Source organism: Lucilia cuprina, chromosome 5 (assembly GCF_022045245.1).
Source record: "Lucilia cuprina isolate Lc7/37 chromosome 5, ASM2204524v1, whole genome shotgun sequence".
NCBI lineage: Eukaryota > Metazoa > Arthropoda > Insecta > Diptera > Calliphoridae > Lucilia > Lucilia cuprina.
The window spans coordinates 54,935,793-54,954,283 of NC_060953.1; the positions used below are offsets into that span (position 1 = coordinate 54,935,793).

At 33.4% G+C, this 18,491-nt stretch overlaps 1 long non-coding RNA gene across 1 annotated transcript in view; it reads right to left on the reverse strand.

The window, feature by feature from the left end:
* The window catches only part of LOC124420351, a 94,548-nt gene that overhangs the window by 44,463 nt on the left and 31,594 nt on the right, over positions 1-18,491 (reverse strand). The window contains exon 2 of the long non-coding RNA XR_006941138.1: positions 2,914-2,935. This is a non-coding gene — a long non-coding RNA (uncharacterized LOC124420351). The remainder of the gene's footprint in view (positions 1-2,913; positions 2,936-18,491) is intronic.

Consider the following 18,491-nt stretch of genomic DNA (forward strand, 5'->3'; position numbering starts at 1 on the left):
CTATAGTCTAGTCTATAGTCTAGTCTATAGTCTTGTCTATAGTCTAGTCTATAGTCTAGTCTATAGTCTTGTCTATAGTCTAGTCTATAGTCTTGTCTATAGTCTAGTTTATAGTCTAGTCTATAGTCTAGTCTATAGTCTTGTCTACAGTCTAATCTACTTATAATATAGTCAATAATCTGTTCTATAGTTTAGTCTATAGTCTAGTCTATAGGCTAGTCGATAATCTAGTTTGTAGTCTAGTCTAGTCGATAAAGCTAAATCCGCCCTTCTGTCTGTTTGTATGTCCATACAAAGCTTGTGCTCAGGACTATAGGCTACAGGACTATAGACTAGTCCACAGCTTTGAGTATGAAAAAGACCATGGACTATAAAATTTGCATTAATCTTCCCCAATTTTAAAAAGTGTCATTCTTTCACAATCATTTCCTCGTAATACTTCCATCATTAATTGCAAATTTTTAAATCGTTTATGCAAATTTAAGTAAAATTTATTAAAAACATCTGTTAATCGTGAAGTGTATAGCAATTAATTTAATATATTTGTAAAATCTAAAAATTTTATCTATTTCAATGCAAATGGAAATTCCCTTGAAATTTGATTGTCACAATAGCAGTTAAAAGTGGGGTGTTACTGGTACCGTATGGGGAATTATAGTGAATTGTTAAAGTTTTTTTTCTTACAAAAATCATTTAATATGCAAATTGTTTTGAAGATTCGCCTTTCTAATGAAAAAACTTATTTATTTACTACAAAATTAAATAAATTTAAATATGAACAGATAATGAAATTAAATAAAAGTTAATGGGAATTGTAAGAATTGAAAAGGTGCTACAATGTCTAAACTAATCTAATGGGTTTCGTAACAACTTAAAGAAGCGATTGAAGAGATGTAAATTAGTCAGTTAGAAATTCAAATGGCTGTTCAGCCATCTAAAAGACATATTAATAAATGGACCCATGATTTTAGTATTGTTTCTTTTTCAGATATCGCTAGAAACTATTGATGTATATTAAAATTATTTACATCAAATGACTTGTATAATATTATTGTTAATTAATTGTATACAATGTTCAACAACGAAATAACACCTGATATTATAGAATAATGCATTGATATTGTTTATGTGAAACTTTTCAAAAACATACATAATACTGTCCAGCGATTTAAACGTATTCAATCGTCTAAAAAGGAACGCTACACTGAACTTTATACCATTATCATTATTCTTATTTACAATCAATTATGTACGGTAGATCCCTAAAAAATTCCATAAAAACAAAAAATCAGCTATAGATCTGTTTTATATCATAATCTACTCCCCCAGGGCATGCAGAGTACTACATAATCTGGTACTACGGGTGGCCAGTTGCCGTAAAACATTATGCTGGCTGGTCAGTTGATAATGCAAAGATTGAATACGTGTTGGAGTGAGATCAACCATCTGATACTTATATCTACCAGAAGGATCTTTAGTTTTATTTGTGGAGATGTCGGAATGACGGAAGGAGTGACGTTTTAATTGTCAGTTGAGTTAATTGAAATATTGTGGAGTTGTAATATCTCAATTTTTAATTTATTGGCGATTTTCTTTACAGTTGTTGCAACAGATTGGTTGTGACTGGGTGTCATTCCCTGGGGGAAAAACTTCCGGTTGATATAGCTATTGCTGAGTTGGCAATCGTTAAGCGATTGATAATCTGGTCATTCGTTCCCACTGTCGTGGGAACGATTCATCGTATGTCTCTGTGGCCACAGAAACAATTAAACCACCAATTGCGACCTCAAGGTACTATTGCCGAAACAACAGAAGTCAGGTTAGGCCAAGGATACATTGAGATGAGTCTTTAGATGATGAGAATGTTCGTTGGGACAATGACAATAAGAGGGTATTTTTACCTAATGTTGGGTCCGCTCATTCGAGAAACTCTTACCAGTAATTGCATTTTCCTTTGTCAGGGTTAGCTTGTGGTTGAGCGACTTGAAGAAGTCCATATAATGAGAATGTTTGTTGGGACAATGACAATTACTTACTTCTAAATGCATCCTCTAGGTACTGTTGCCGAAATAACAACAAGTCAGGTTGAGCGACTTGAAGAGGTTCAAGAATACAAACAGGTGAGTTTTTAGATAATGAGAATGGTTGTGGAACACTAATATCAAGAGGGTATTTTCACCTAATGTTGGGTCCGCTACTTCGAGGGACTGTAATCAGGGATTGCATTTTCCTTTGTCAGGATTAGCATGAGCTTCGCTCAAGAAACTTGTCATTCGCCAACGGGGCTCATGACACTTGTCATGTATACTGGACCGGAAATTCCATATACGTAAATTGCCACCTGCGTGTGAGAAACACAATGGGGCTTTGGTAAATTGTGGTTGAAAGAGGTCACCGTGACATTGGCCAATCATGGCAGGTCATCACATTTCAACATTAATACCTTAATCTGCTATAAAGTACAATCAGGGACCTGAAACGAACTAATCTGAAGCTAGAAAAAAACTAAACTAAACTTGACCGATCCTCTATTCATACTTTTATATACAAAAATTTTATAGATTTTTATTTAGTTTCCCAAAAATTTTGTAAATGTTATTCCAAAACAATCAATTGTTTAAATCATCTGCACTTTCATTGAATGTGTGTAATAATTTCGTCACAATTTTCCATAATTAAATATTTCGTTGTAAATTACAAAACAAAAACAAACGTTAATTGAATAGTTAATTATTACGAGAGTGTAATTATTTACAATTTTTTTTTTTTTCATTTACAACTATTTAACGTATGTAACAAATAATTTACATACGAACATTAGTTTGTGTGATATTTATTTGAAATTTTACAAAAACAAATTTAAAAAATAAAATATATGTATAAATTTATATTTACAAGGCTTTTTCAACATACCTGGCTATAGTTAATGAAGAAGCTGAAATAGAAATGAAAAATTTAATATTAGATTGACATAAAACATTAAAAACTATAAACTATACTATAAAAAACATCTGTTGATAATGACTTATAGACTGGTTATAGGCTGATTCTTATAAAATTACATAAAATTTTGTTCCTACACTAATAAAATTCATATATTTACAAATTTCATTATATTTACGAAAATTTCTTGTATAATACAAAATATTATTAATTCGAATACAATTTCATATGTATAACGAAACGATTTCTTGGTCCGAAAAAAAACCTAATCATTCATACAATGTACGATATTTCTTATTGATAATGGTAATGAAATCGTCTTAAAGCAACTTGTTAGTTGCGATCAACTGGCTACCGGTGGTTCTACCATTTCCAATTAATTTGACAATGTGCACTGCAGCTCAGTCTGGCTGCCTCGCTAGTAAGTAGAAGTTGAATTCCAGTAGTCATCTACTTCGGATATCAAAAATGCCATTGATTATTGTATTCCGGAACTGTATTTTTTCTTAAAGGAAACTAATGGATCTTTTTCTCAATCGATCGATCGTCTTAGGTCAACTTGTTTGTTGTGATCATCTAGCTACCGGTGGATCTACTATTTCGAAATAATTTGACAATGTGCACTGCAGCTCAGTCTGGCTGCCTCGCTAGTAAGTAGAAGTTCAATTCCAGTGGCCATTCACTTCGGATCCCAAAAATGTCATTGATTATTGAACTGTCTTTTTTCTTAAAGGAAACTAATGGATCCTTTTCTCAATCGATCGATCGTTCTAAAACAAAGAATGTGATCTTCAACGAACAGTAGTATATCAAAATTCTCTGTCGTAATGATGGTGAAATATCAGCAATTAAGATTGCAGCATACTGACTAATGTACTATGGGACATCTATTAGAAATATCAGAGTAAACGATGTCATGCTGATGGCGTGATAGCGAGACATTTAATTATCACCCTTATTTGGGTAAAGAGATAGTGGGACATAAGCGGCGATTACGAGGGCTACAACTAGGCTAAAGTACTATCGGATACCTAAAAGTAATGTCAAAATCTATAATTTTCGTAGACTACTTGGATCGTTTGGTCTCCATATAAACCAGCTGTTGTACCGATTCTACTTCCTCTTCGTTCAAACAGCTTCTACAGTGGCTATGATTTGGGTAGCCCATACGTTCTGACATATGTCCAATTATACAGTGCCCAGTAATTATACCAGTTAGAAGCCTAATCGATTTCTTATCAAGAGATAAGAGAGTCCTAGTCCTATCTGTTGTCAAAGTCTCGATATTCTACAAGTGGTGATATTTGACCAGCTGAGTTCCGTCTCACTTAGAGCCTATTCACCTATCAGTTTTGATAGGGTCGTCAGGGGAGCGTGAATATCCTTTTGCGCAAGGGTGAAGTCCAGGGACGACCCTTTGTTTGCGCATTCATCAGATATTTCATTTCCCCGGATGCCCTCATGTCCTGAAACCCACATCAACTCAACGTGATGTTGTGTCAGTTGTGCCAACGATTGAATGCAATTTAGAAGACATTCCGACTTAATGACGTTGGAGTTAAGAGCCTTGATTGATGCAATGCTGTCCAAGTATATATGCATAGTCGAATTTTCGATATTTAGTTCCCGGATTGTTCTCGCGGCAGTATAGATGACATATATCTCTGCCTGAAGGACCGTGCAGATGTCAGGACAGTAGAAGATTTAGATCATCGGAGAAGATTTCCGATCCCGTACCAATTTCTATCTTTGAGCCATCTGTGTAGATTGAGATCGCGTCGTCCCTTAGGACAGTATTCGCTGCCCATTCATCATCCCTTGTCGGTATTTTGGTCTTGAATGAACTAGGAATTTAGATTTTGAAATTAAAATAAATATTGATCAAAATTAAGAACTGTAAAGCGGAACGAGGTCATATAGTAAATAGTCACTTAACTCTTTTTGATGCTTCTTTTTTTTTTAATTTTTAAAACGACCTCATCAAAAAGTCTATAGTGCAAATAAAACCGTCAATATGGGTGGCTTGGCAGACATTTATGAATGTTTGTAAATTTGTTATGGCGGTGAGGCCCTGCCAATTTGCGGCTGTTAACTAACGATTGCAATTTATACGTACAAGTAGTTGGCGTTTCATTTAAATGCAATATTTTCTTACAATATAAACGAACAGCAATATATTCGTTTCTTTCTTTAAGAATATGAAGACAATCTTATGGTTTGGTTGGATGACTACACCACACACTGCTGCTTTAGCATTTCCCAAAAAATATACATATATGAAAGAAAACCAAAAGTTTGAATATGAAAAAAATGCAATAAATGATTTCCGCAGTTCTCAGGCAAAAGGAAAATAAAAACATGTGTAATGGTGGTGGTCGCTCGCTATCAATGTCGGTGGTTTATAGCGGAGCTGTTTGCTTGCTGGCTTAAGGTGCTGCCTCAGTCGTCATCATTGCCATCATGATCGTCATGATCAACATATTTACATTTAGTTTGTTGGTGCTAAGTAATAATATTTGTTGCTTCTGTAGCTGTTGTTGATTTTTGATTGTTGGCTGTTTATCGTTGTTTTGCGCCAAAAAAAAGCTTTTGAATTCAAATTGAACACGTGCGTCCGGTTGTTGCTTAAATTTATTTATGTTTGTGTATGTTTTTTTATTTTATAAGTCAGAGAACTCTATTTTTGTAGTTGTTGCTGTAAATTTTCTATATGCACATATTTTTATTTATTCATTCATTTATTTAACTTTTTTGTTTTCACTCGCATTTATTTATTTGTCTGCATTTAAATTATACACCATTTACATTTAAATCATACGATCAGCAGAGTACATTTGCCTAGATAATGTATTCCGATGTATATGTACATACGAACAACTTGCCTGCATTCATTCATTTCAAAAGAATCTTCTTTTCTGTTGTCGCGTTCGTTTCTTTATTTGGCGGATACATTTAAACTACTGTTTTAAATTATGTTTCTAAATTTGTCGAAATTAAAAACAATAATTCATTCACATAGCCGCATCCGAAGACTAAGTGCAGAATCAATGAAAATACTTTTCCACTTTGATGTCAGACAATTATAAGACGTCTGACTAATGTCAGATGTTTGTCTGTATTTGCGTGTGCTGAGCACCCACATTTTTGTACATATTTGAATATACATATGTCTCCAGAGGCATATAATTTATTAATTGAGGTCATCTCTTGCTTTATCACACTTTTGTAATTCACCCGATTGTCGGCCGAAATGATGGAAAATATAATCAGAGTATAGGGGACATATTGTACAATTATTGTAAGATATTATTGTTAAGATAATCATGATCCAATGTTAAATTAGAACCGAAACATGCGGCAAGATATTGCAAGAAGTACGAGAACGCATTAGCCTCCAGGCCTTAACATTAAGGAATGAATGACGAAGTGTTTTACGTAATTACCTGATCGACCGAAAAGGTGGAAAATATAATCAGAGTATAGAGGACATATTGTACGATAATTGTAAGATATTATTTTAAAGATAATCATGGTCCAATGTTAAATTAGAGCCGAAACATGCGGCATGATATTACGAAACTTACGAGAACGCAATAGCCTCTAGACGGAAGTCCTTAACATTACAGAATGAATGACTAAGTGCTTTAAGTAAGTATCTATCGTGTAGGTCTCTCAAAGCCCCATTGTGATTTTTACACAATACACGGAATTTAAGGTCCAGTATGCGTGCGTGCAATCTCTTGCCAATCTCTTGCCATAATAGTCCCCTTAGGAAATGTGGTCGATTTAATCCTGACAAAGGAAAATACGTTCACTAGTAAGAGCCGATAGAAGGAGCAGTCCCAACATCATATGAAATCATCCTATTGATGCTATAAGGAATGCCATGTCCCTACAAACATTGCCATTATCGAAAAACCTATCCCTTTTAAAGTCGCCCGACCATACTACTGAGATGTTTTTTCGGCAACTTCACAACGTCTTAAACAACTCCACCGACACTTCAACCAGCACTACTTCCTTCCGACGTCATAAAAAATACAATTCAGGATCCCTTCGTCCATCAGATACATGTATCCAATGGTATGTCTTACACCAACACATTCCCAATCTTTCCATTATCAGCTCAATTCGAATATTTTACGAATCCACAGCCTGGGCCTGTGGTTTGTACCGCTCTTGGAAAATTTCATCTTGGGTTTAAATCACAGCCACTATGTGGATCCCACAGAAACCTCGACCAGCCAGGACAAAGTCAACTGGGCAACTGTCCTCCCGTAACACCAGATTTTGTGGTTCTATGGTTCGACCCCTTGTTAAATCATTTCAAGAAAAGGTCGATGATGCATTTGATCAATCACTAGTTTATTGTCCTGGCAGACTAGAGGTATTTGGAATAAGTCATTTCCACACGATTGCAATTCCACCAAGATGGTGTCCTTCTTCAAGCTAACACGCCCCGGGGGAAACATTGCGGAATGTATAAAATAAGAATCTGAAGCATGCCCATGTGAACATATTTTCTGAAATCGGCATTATTAGCCAAAAAGTTTAAGTCTAAGTGATTATCGACTTGTTTTGCGGCACAAAGAATTGCATTGTAGGGGAACCGCGCTTATCGGGGGACTTTTAATTTGCTTATTCACTGTTTAATATTGCTAATTGCAATTTCATTTCCCCCTACCTTGCAATCAAGGTAGGGGGAAATGAATCTGACGCATGTAAAGGTTAACATATTTTCTGAAATTGGCATTATCAGCCGAAAAGTTTAAGCCTATGAGATTATCTACTTGTTTTGCGGCACAAAGATTTGCATCATAGGGGAACCAGACTAATCGGGGATTATTGATTAAGATATGGCTAATTCACTTGCAATTGAGGTAACATGCCCCGGGGGGAACATAACGAAATGTGTAAGTAAGAGGTATTGAAACGCATCCAAATGTTAATATACTTTCTGAACTGGGAATTATCAGCCGAAAAGTTTAAGGCTATCGACTTCTTTTGCGGGACTAAGGCTAATCGGGAATTATTAATTTAAATATCGCTTAATCACTTGCTATTACGGCCCGAAAAGCTTAAAGAAGGTATCCTGGAGATTTTTGGTTACAAAGGATCTAATTTACTTGTTTTTAAGGGCGGGGAACTTAAGGAAGTTAACCATTCAATAGTGAAACTGTTCGAGGCAAAGAGAATTGATTTAAAAACATGGCAAGACATTTAAACCACATTGACTAATGGAATATCATGTAGGAGCACAAAGTTACACCTATGCCTCTATAATACCCGCTGAGAGCTTCTTTGTCAGAGCCGCAGGTGGGTGGGGGACCTCCAGTCCACCACACAAGAATACTGAAAACTATACTTCTTGAGACTCATCAACAAGATAATGGTTTCCAGGTATTAGAAAAATTGTTTCATTCAATACCAAGAACCGAATTACCACATTAGAATCGAGTAAAATTGATTGTAGTTTTCCTGGTATTTATGAAAAATTGTTTCATTCAATACCAAGAACCGAATTACCATATTAGAATCGAGAAAAATTGATTGTAGTTTTCCTGGTATTTATGATAACATTCCAAATCAACCTAGTACTTTATAGCAGAATTTCAATATCAAAATGTATTTTCGATACGAAAACTAATTCGATGGCGTTTAAGGTAATTCGATCCCAGGTTTAACTTCTTTTAAGTTGCGCTATCATCCAATTACCTTAACACTTTCCATAACATTATTTATAATTGTGTGTTTTTTATATTAATATATGTATTCAACGTTCAATTAACACATCAACCTGTATAACAAATTTTAATTTGCAATTAGTTGTGCGTAATAAATATTTTAATAATTTTCTTTATCCAGCAATAAAAAAAATCAAACAAACTTGACCTTTTTATTCAAATTGTTTTTTAGATCGTAAATACATTAAAATACTAAGTACTTTGATATTTGCCGATTTATTACTTATAAAATAAATAAATATTGACAAATTGAACATACATAGGTTTGGACATAGACATAACTCTATATATGACAGCAGTGGTTGTATGTAAATTAAAATCAAAATACCAACGCCCAACCATAAATGGAAAGAAAGAGGAGAAGAAAAACAAATCAAGAAACAAAGAAAGTGAATCATAGAAGGTCTTAGAGCGATTTAAAAGGGTCTTGAAAAATCTCAAAAATCGTTTAACGAATCAGATTCAAGTTTGGATGTCTTGCTCTAAATTTTGTAAATCAGTAACAAATCTAAGCCATAGCGATCTTGATATAAGTATAACAAACGAACAAAATGATTGATTCACCACAACATTGATCGATCAAACGATCGTTTCGCTTTATAAAACATTTGACCTAACTCATACTATTGATGTGTAAATGACGATCACTAACAATTAAACTGATAAATGCTATTAAACTAAAATGGCGTTTCAGTGTCATTATAAGCCTGAAAGGAATATATAACAAATAAAAAGCCATTTATAGAGATGAAATTTTAATTATAACATTTTGACCAAGTTAACAAAGTGAAAATTAAAATTGAAAAAAAAACAAAAAGAAACACTTGTTAATGAGGAAAATGTTACAAAACGAGAAAATAAAATAAAATTAATTTTTAATTAATTTAAAACGAAAAATATTCAACACCCGCTGTTTAAAGCTTTTTTTATTCTACTATTTTCAGATATTTCTTTTTGTTATTTTCAACGGCGCTACAAACAAATGTTAATGAAGATGATGATCGCATCTTTATAATTTGAATTGTTTTGATGATCGACTGCGACTACGACGACGACACTGACAACAATAGACTAGACATCCAAAGGTAGACAGTTGATATTTGCAGGTGTTCGTTTGATCATCATCAGCATGACAACAACAACAGCAGCTAGAAAATAAAAGGCAATAAAATTAATTAATTAACACAACAATGCGTGAATGATGCAAGTGCGCATATCCATATGTACGTAGAAGATCGTTTGCCGCAAAATGGTGAAAAATTGGGAGAATTCCAAAATTGTTGTTAGTATTTTACAAACTTTTATAAATAAAAAACAACATTTTATAATTATAAAAAATGTATGTGATCACAAATTAAAAGCTTCATGATTATTCACTTTTAAAGTAAGGAGGAGATAGTTTAGTCAAGATCACAAGCAGAATTTTGAAACAATCAATCATCATAAGAGCTTTTCATGTACTACAAGTTAAAGTAAATATTGTCCATTCTGTAGTTTTAAATGTACGATCTGTTTCGAATGTCTTCAGTCACAGGTATTTAAGTAGGTTCAACTCCTTACGAAGTCGCTGCTAATCTTTACTTTTTGTTTAGACTTTAAGTAGTCACATCCAAACTAAACTCATATATCGTTAAGAAGATGTATTTAAATTTTAAACGTACATTTGAAAAAATCCTTTTTAAGTTTTTTTCAGATCTTAAGCTTTACTTGTAGATTTTAAAAAGTCTCAGTTGATCTTCAATCGTCGGTTTAAAAAGAGCCATGGAAATATTAAGATCGTCGATCTGAAAGATGACACATCTGAAAGAAATCCGAGTTTAAAATTGTTCGAAGATTGTTAGAAGAGGAAATTAAGCTCAACTTGTAGATCTTTTAAAGTCTCAATTAATTTTCAATCGTAGATCACTGTAAAGCCGTAATTAAACTTAATCCTAGATCAGAAAAAAAGTCCTAGGAAATCCTACTTGTATTCCAAACATAAACCTTTAAAAGGTGCCAATGAAGCTTCAATCTTAGATCTTTAGAAAGTTTTAGTTAAGATTCAATCGTAAACCTTTAAGAAAATCAATTTCATAAGTAAGAACAGGGGTTTCTTAAACTACACTTGTAGTACTTTAAAAAGTCCCAGTCAAACCTCAATCGGTGATCTTAAAGAAATTGCAGTTAACACAGTTTAGTTTTAATAGTAGATCTTAAAAAGGAACCTGTTAAGCATAAAACGTAGATATTTAAAAACTGGTTAGGTCTTTCAGATGTCTCAGTTAAGCTGCAATGATATAATTATTGAAAGTACAAATTAAGACGTTCATTTCAGATTAAACTCCATTTTAAATATAGTTGCAGATAATTGTAAATCTTTAATAACTCCCCGTTAAGATTTATCCGTAGATTTTTTTGAAGAAAGTTTCTTGAATCATAGAAAAATTCTAGATCTTTTAGAACTCATAGACGGGCTTTAGTCGTAGGTCCCTCAGAAGTTCCAGTTAACCGTCAAAATAAACTTTATATTGTAAATAATAAAGAAGTGCCAGTTAAGCTTCAATCATAAAATGATTTAATCGAAGAGCTTTAAGAAGCTTTAATCGTAGATCCTTAAAAAGTTCGAGAAGCCACAGTTAAGACTTAATTTAAAATTCTAAAGAAGGCCAAGGTTCAATCCTAGATCTTTAAGAAGTACAAGTAGTTAAGCCAAGGTCTAGTAAAGATCTAAATACAACTTCAATGGTAAATCTTATCGAAGTCCTGGTTAAACTTCAAAAAAGTTAACAGTTAAAATTAGATTCTGTGTCTTAATTTTTTTTCTTAGACCAGACTCCTACTCATGCAGTGCATTGTGGGTGGCCTCCAAAAACAAAATTCATGCGATATTTATACTGTATACTGTCCTCGTACACATGCCTCGGGAGAGCATCCATCTGTGTGATGCTAAAGTTGGGATGACTCCTCCGGTGACATTCCAGGAGGAACTATTTAGTCAGCATGACACTGTGTTCATTGACTGGGAGAACCTTCGTTTTCTAGTGTAAGTTGTTATCTGAGGTTATTTGCATGCAGCCCGTTACAGTCCGTAGGGAAGCATTTTGGCAGCTTTGAATATTTCTCCACTGGGTATCACTCAGCGAAGAAGATCACACTGGAGCAGCATAATTAACCACTGATCGCGTAATTGTTTTATTGGTAGCCAACAAGGTTTCTTTGTCGTGCTGTCGGCTAGCGCTTTGAGGACATTGTTTCTACTTCGCAATCTGTGCACAATTGCAGTGGCATGAACTGAGAAAATAAACAGACTGTCAAAGTTGACCCGCAAAATCTTTGGGTCGTTCACAGTCGGTATTTGATTTCCATTGACTAAGACGACTAGGTTCAAGTTTACCTCCTTCGTCCAGGTGGTGAAATGTGTAGCTGGAGACTTCGCTGGTGATAGTTTCAGGTTACGTCTAGTAAAGAAATTGTATATTACTTCGAGATAACCATTCACTCGATCGCAAAGCTCATCAACCTTTAATGTGTTATGCCCTCCACTGACCAATCAACCACAAAGGCTGTGTTCTTCATGACAGTCGTGCGCTGCGTAAAAATATATGGGTATCAGGAACGAGTTCCCTAATTTTAGAGGAAGACATTCCATTTTAATATCGATAGAACAGTGAAATACATCCCACGTTACGACGATGTTCCAGCAAATCAATAGAGTTCGATACCCTACTGTCATCGATAAGTACCTTTTCCAAAAAGTAACATTTAACTTCAAATAGTAGATTTTTAAACTTTTATTGTAGATCTTTAGAAGTTTAGATTTTCGTATATCTTACAACAATGTTTTGCCAATGCATTTACGGTTTTACGAAAACGATCATCTTTTCATTATGTTTTTGTTGTATTTGTTAATGAAAAATCAACGCGCATGCGTAAACACCATTAAAACAACAAATGTATTTTGTATCTTTAGATGTTTAAGGCAAGACAACATTATCGACAATAATGAGCTGGAGTAACAACAACTATTTGTAAGCGGTTGGTTGTTTTTGTTTGTTGCCATGAATATATAGACGGTTGGATGAATGATCTTTATATGGGGCCTTCTCACTTGGGTGCCACTTTAAGTTTGTTTGGGGTTCTTAAGTTTAAGCCTTTTTGGTTTTGGTATTTTCTTTAGGCTGTTGTTGTAAATTACGCTTTTGTTTAAATGATTAAATATTGTTTTTGTTTTTGTTATACGGGTGATCTCACTTTTTGATTGATTGTGAACACCTGTGTGAGATTTTTTTTTTTTTTTGGTCTTTTAAGAATTGTTAAGATATGCTTTTTAATTTTGTTTATTTGCTGTGATTTTTTTTTCGTCTTCTACTTTATGAATGTGACTCTTAAGAAAGCGTTGGTAACCCGTTGCTTGTTGATTTTTTGTTCCATTTTATTGGGAAAATCAAAAGATGTTTTTTAACGTTTTGTTGGGTGTAATTTCGTGGAATTTTTTTAACATTTAATAATATATTTAGTTAATGTAAATGGTTAGAAGAGAGGTTGTGAAAGGGTTTTGTTTGAAGTTTTGTTTTTTTTCCGATTTACACAAATATTTGATTAATGACCGGTTGGTTAGAGAAGACTCGTATAGATTTTGTCAAAGTGATTAATTTAGCTTCTTAGCTGGGCTCAGGTTAGTTAGGTAAAGCTTTTAACTAACCCTACTGCCTTTAACAGTTTCGATCTAATTGGTTTTTATATAATTTTCTCAAAAATAAATTACTCTCTTGTTGATCTAAACAAAGTAACAAATTGTGGCCACAATTTGTAAATGAACTTTTATAAAAGAAACCACATACGTACAATGTTAATTAATGAAAACCAATATAAATTCCAAAAAAAAATGTTGTAATTTAAAAAAATCCCAAGATTTCTTTTTTCATATTTAAGGCCACCACCAGTGTTTTTAAAAATGTAACGAACAAGTAATATATGTAGTAATACTATAATGGTCTCATCATCAGGCAATGGAAAATGCGTGTAGTTTGAAGTAGAAAATCTCATTTAAAATCGAAAACAAAAGAAACCACAAGTAATTTACCAGCGTAAAAACAAAAACAACAAGACGTCAAGACGTTGTGCCTAGTGAGTTTTAGTAGAAAATTTATAACATGGCCCCTGTTTTCTCAGTAAGTTGTGAGATTTTTTTTTTTTCATTTTTTTTACTCGTCTTAAGTTGATCTCATGCGAGGGAGTCAGTCTTGTGTGGAATACAATTGTTTCGAAAAAAAAACACTTGTACTTGTTTCTTCTTTTTTATTTATATTTATTTTTTCATTAATATTTTTATATGCAACATGCAACAAATGTACGTGTTATATGATTCCAGTTGTTATAGTGGAAAACCATAATATTTAGTTTTTTTTTTTCTTCCTAAATTAAAAACTAGATCGCCAAGTGAGTTTTTATGTTGTTAAAAGTACATATAATACGAAAAAAAGTTCATTTTGCTTTTTGTAAGTAAAATTTTTGGTCTTGTCAACAATTGTAGTTAATTTAAAGTTTCTCATCCATTTGTTGTAACAAATGTAAGGGAATGTCTGCGAAGGGAAAAACGTGTTATACAATTAAGATCGGCTCTAGATCTTTAAGCAGTTTCAATTACACTTTTCTCTTATAAACATAGGTAGTCAATGTTTTCACCCAAAAATATATTTTTGATAAGTAACAACAGTGATCACAGATTTCAATCCCTATTGCCTTAGGACTAAAAATGGGCTTTTATGTTTTCACTCAAAAATTGGTTTTTAGTAGGAAATACAAGTGATCACAGATTTTAATCCTTTTTGTTTCAGGGCTTTTACTTTGCTAGATAATGGACTTTTATTTTTTTAGTGGGAAATACAAGTGATCACAGATTTCAATCCTTTTAGCTCTAGGGCCTTTAGTTTAGCCAGAAAATGGACTTATATGTTTTCACTTAAAAAATTGGGTTTTAGCGGGAAATACAAGTCATCACAGATTTCTATCCTTTTTGCCATAGGGGCTTTAGTTTAGCCAGAAAATGGACTTTTATGTTTTCGCTCAAAAATTGGTTTTTAGTGGGAAATACAAGTGATCACATATTTCAATACTTTTTGTCCTAGGCCTTTAGTTTAGCCAGAAAATGGACTTTTATGTTTTCACTCAAAAATTGGTTTTTGGTGGAAAATACAAGTGATCACAGATTTCAATCGTTTTTGATTTAGGGCCTTTAGTTTAGCCAGAAAATGGACTTTTATGTTTTCACTCAAAAATTGGTTTTTAGTGGAAAATACAAGTGATCACAGATTTCAATCCTTTTTGCTTTAGAGCCTTTAGTTTAGCCAGAAAATGGACTTTTATGTTTTCACTCAAAAATAGGTTTTTAGCAGAAAGTACAAGTGATCACAGATTTCAATCCTTTTTGCTTTAGGGCCATTAGTTTAGCCAGAAAATGGACTTTTATGTTTTCACTCAAAAAATTGGTTTTAAGTGGGTAAAACAAATGATCACAGATTTCAATCCTTTAGGGCCTTTAGTTTAGCCAGGAAGTACAAGTGATCACAGATTTCAATCCTTTTTGCTTTAGGGCCTTTAGTTTAGCCAGAAAATGGACTTTTATGTTTTCATTAAAAAAATTGTTTTTAAGTGGGTAAAACAAATGATCACAGATTTCAATCCTTTTTGCTTTAGGGCCTTTAGTTTAGCCAGGAAATACAAGTGATAACAGATTTCAATCCTTTTTGCCCTAGGGCCTTTAGTTTAGCCAGAAAATGGACTTTTATGTTTTCATTAAAATGATCACAGATTTCAATCCTTTTTGCCCTAGGGCCTTTAGTTTAGCCAGAAAATGGACTTTTATATTTTCAGTCAAAAATTGGTTTGTAGTAGGAAATACAAGTGATCACAGATTTCAATCCTTTTTACCTGATGGCCTTTAGTTTAGCCAGAAAATGGACTTTTATGTTCTCACTCAAAAATAGATTTTTGGTGGAAAATACAAGTGATCACAGATTTCAATCCTTTTTGCCCTAGGGCCTTTAGTTTAGCCAGAAATGGACTTTTTTGTTTTCACTCAAAAATTGGTTTTTAGTGGGAAATACAAGTGATCACAGATTTCAATACTTTTTGCCCTAGGGCCTTTAGTTTAGCCAGAAAATGGACTTTTATGTTTTCACTCAAAAATTGGTTTTTAGTGGGAAATACAAGTGATCACAGAATTCAATCCTTTTTGTACTAGGGCCTTTAGTTTTTGGTGGGTAATTCAAGTGATCACAGATTTCAATCCTTTTTGCCTTTAGTTTAGCCAGAAAATGGACTTTTAGGTTTTTACTCAAAAATAGATTTTTAGTGGAAAGTACAAGTGATCACAGATTTCAATCCTTTTTGCCCTAGGGCCTTTAGTTTAGCCAGAAAATGGACTTTTATGTTTTCACTCAAAAATTGGTTTTTAGTGGAAAATACAAGTGATCACAGTGATCAAAAATTATGTTTTCACTCAAAAATTGGTTTTTAGTGGGAAATACAAGTGATCACAGATTTCAATCCTTTTTGCCATAAGGCCTTAAGTTTAACCAAAAAATTGATCTTTATGTTTTCACTTAAAAATTGGGTTTTAGCGGGAAATACAAGTGATCACAGATTTCTATCCTTTTTGCCTTAGAGCCTTTAGTTTAGCCAGAAAATGAACTTTTATGTTTTCACTCAAAAATTGGTTTTTAGTGGGAAATACAAGTGATCACAGATTTCAATCCTTTTTGCCTTAGGGCCTTTAGTTTAGCCAGAAAATGGACTTTTATGTTTTCACTCAAAAATTGGTTTTTACTGGAAAATACAAGTGATCACAGATTTCAATCCTTTTTGCTTTAGGGCCATTAGTTTTGCCAGAAAATGGACTTTTAAGTTTTCACTCAAAAATTGGTTTTTAGTGGAAAATACAAGTGATCACCGATTTCAATCCTTTTTGCTTTAGGGCCTTTAGTTTAGCCAGAAAATGGACTTTTAGGTTTTTACTCAAAAATAGCTTTTTAGTGGAAAATACAAGTGATCACAGATTTCAATCCTTTTTGCCCTAGGGCCTTTAGTTTAGCCAGAAAATGGACTTTTATTTTTTCCCTCAAAAATTGGTTTTTAGTGGGAAATACAAGTGATCACAGATTTCAATACTTTTTGCCTTAGCGCCTTTAGTTTAGCTAGAAAAAGGACCTTTATGTTTTCACTCGAAAATTGGTTTTTGGTAGGTAATACAAGTGATCACAGATTTCAATCCTTTTTGCCCTAGGGCCTTTAGTTTAGCCAGAAAATGGACCTTTATGTTTTCACTCAAAAATGTTTTTTTGTGGGAAATACAAGTGATCACAGATTTCAATCCTTTTTGTCCTAGGGCCTTTAGTTTAGCCAGAAAATGGACTTTTATGTTTTCACTCAAAAATTGGTTTTTAGTGGGAAATACAAGTGATCACAGATTCCAATCGTTTTTGCCCTAGGGCCTTTAGTTTAGCCAGAAAATTGGTTTTTAGTGGAAAATACAAGTGATCACAGATTTCAATCCTTTTTGTCCTATGGCTTTCAGTTTAGCCAGAAAATGGACTTTTATGTTTTCACTCAAAAATTGGGTTTTAGTGGGAAACACAAGTGATCACAGATTTCAATCCTTTTTGCTCTAGGGCCTTTAGTTCAGCCAGAAAATCGACTTTTATGTTTTCACTCAAAAATTTGTTTTTATTGGGAAATACAAGTGATCACAGATTCCTTTTTGCCCTAGAGCCTTTAGGGCCAGAAAATGGACTTTTATGTTTTCACTCAAAAATTAGTTTTTAGCGGGAAATACAAGTGATCACAGATTTCAATCCTTTTTACTCTAGGGCCTTTAATTCAGCCAGAAAATCGACTTTTATGTTTTCACTCAAAAATTGGTTTTTAGTGGGAAATACAAGTGATCACAGAATTCAATCCTTTTTGTCCTAGGGCCTTTATTTTAGCCAGAAAATGGACTTTTATGTTTTCACTCAAAAATTGGTTTTTAGTGGAAAATACAAGTGATCACAGATTTCAATCCTTTTCGCTCTAGGGCCTTTAGTTTAGCCAGAAAATGGACTTATATGTTTTCACTCAAAAATTGGTTTTTAGTGGGAAATACAAGTGACCACAGATTTCAATCCTTTTTGTTATAGGGCCTTTAGTTTAGCCAGAAAATGGACTTTGTTTTCACTAGTTTTCACTCAAAAATTGGTTTTTAGTGGAAAATACAAGTGATCACAGATTTCAATCCTTTTTGCCCTAAGGCCTTTAGTTTAGCCAAAAAATGGACTTTTATGTTCTCACTCAAAAATTAGTTTTTAGTGGGAAATACAAGTGATCACAGATTTCAATCCTTTTTGCTTTAGGGCCTTTAGTTTAGCCAGAAAATGGACTTTTAAGTTTTCACTCAAAATTTGTTTTTAGTGGGAAATACATGTGATCACAGATTTCAATCCTTTTTGCTTTAGGGCCTTTAGTTTAGCCAGAAAATAGACTTTTATGTTTTCACTCAAAAATTGGTTTTAAGTGGGTAAAACTAGTTATTGCTTTACGGCCTTTAGTTTAGCCAGAAAATGGACTTTTAAGTTTTCACTCAAAAATTGGTTTTTAGTGGAAAAAAAAGTGATCACAGATTCCAATCCTTTTTGCCTTAGGGCCTTTAGATTAGCCAGAAAATGGACATTTATGTTTTCGCTCAAAAATTGGTTTTTAGTGGGAAATACAAGTGATCACAGATTTCAATCCTTTTTGCCTTAGGGCCTTTAGTTTAGCCAGAAAATGGACTTTTATGTTTTCACTCAA